The 615-nt window shown below is 42.9% G+C and overlaps 1 long non-coding RNA gene across 1 annotated transcript; it reads right to left on the bottom strand.

Annotated features, from left to right (window-relative positions):
- LOC134284455 (uncharacterized) lies at positions 1-549 on the bottom strand. The gene is made up of 2 exons (XR_009995782.1): positions 351-549; positions 1-272 (listed from the first exon to the last, which is right to left on the bottom strand). It is a non-coding gene; the product is annotated as an uncharacterized LOC134284455 (long non-coding RNA).
- Between the last annotated feature and the right edge of the window lie 66 nt (positions 550-615).

Genomic DNA, 615 nt, shown 5'->3' with positions numbered 1-615 from the left:
GCATTCGGTCCAATGGGACATTCTCTTGACTCGGAGAAGTTGCCTCGCGCACGGTATGGGATCCTTCGCAATGGTCTTCTTGTCCACCTTTGATTTCTCTCCTTCGGAACTGCCGTAGCCTGTTCCTGGGTACACCAGACGGCTTTGTCACATTACTTCAGTATTTTTTTTTTCATCGGCGACACGATCGGTTCTGCATTGCTCGCTGACAAAATTGGTTTCAATAGAATACATTCAGCAGCAGAACCCGTTCATTGGATTCCTCCATCAACCTAAAACGGAACGAATTATAATTCACCTACATTATAATAAAACAATTACAATTACAATTATTATAAAACATTACTTACTGTAAAGTACACTTTCATCGTTGAATCGCAAAAAAACCGTTGACGAACGGCGAACGGATTTTCTGGCACTACATAAGCAAGAAGACATTGGATGTAAACAAAACGATCTGTCAAACGCGATTTCACTAATACCAACGAACATGCATGTAAAACAGTAAACGATAAGTTTTCGACGAGTTGAGTTGCGGGCCAGCTTCGCCGGCCCTTCGGATCGGAACGGTTTTGATTCGCAGCGACCCGCAACTCGTTATCAGTACCTATCAAT

This window comes from Aedes albopictus, unplaced genomic scaffold (genome assembly GCF_035046485.1).
Source record: "Aedes albopictus strain Foshan unplaced genomic scaffold, AalbF5 HiC_scaffold_1426, whole genome shotgun sequence".
In the NCBI taxonomy this organism is placed as follows: Eukaryota; Metazoa; Arthropoda; class Insecta; order Diptera; family Culicidae; genus Aedes; species Aedes albopictus.
This window is presented reverse-complemented; position numbering and strand designations above follow the sequence as displayed.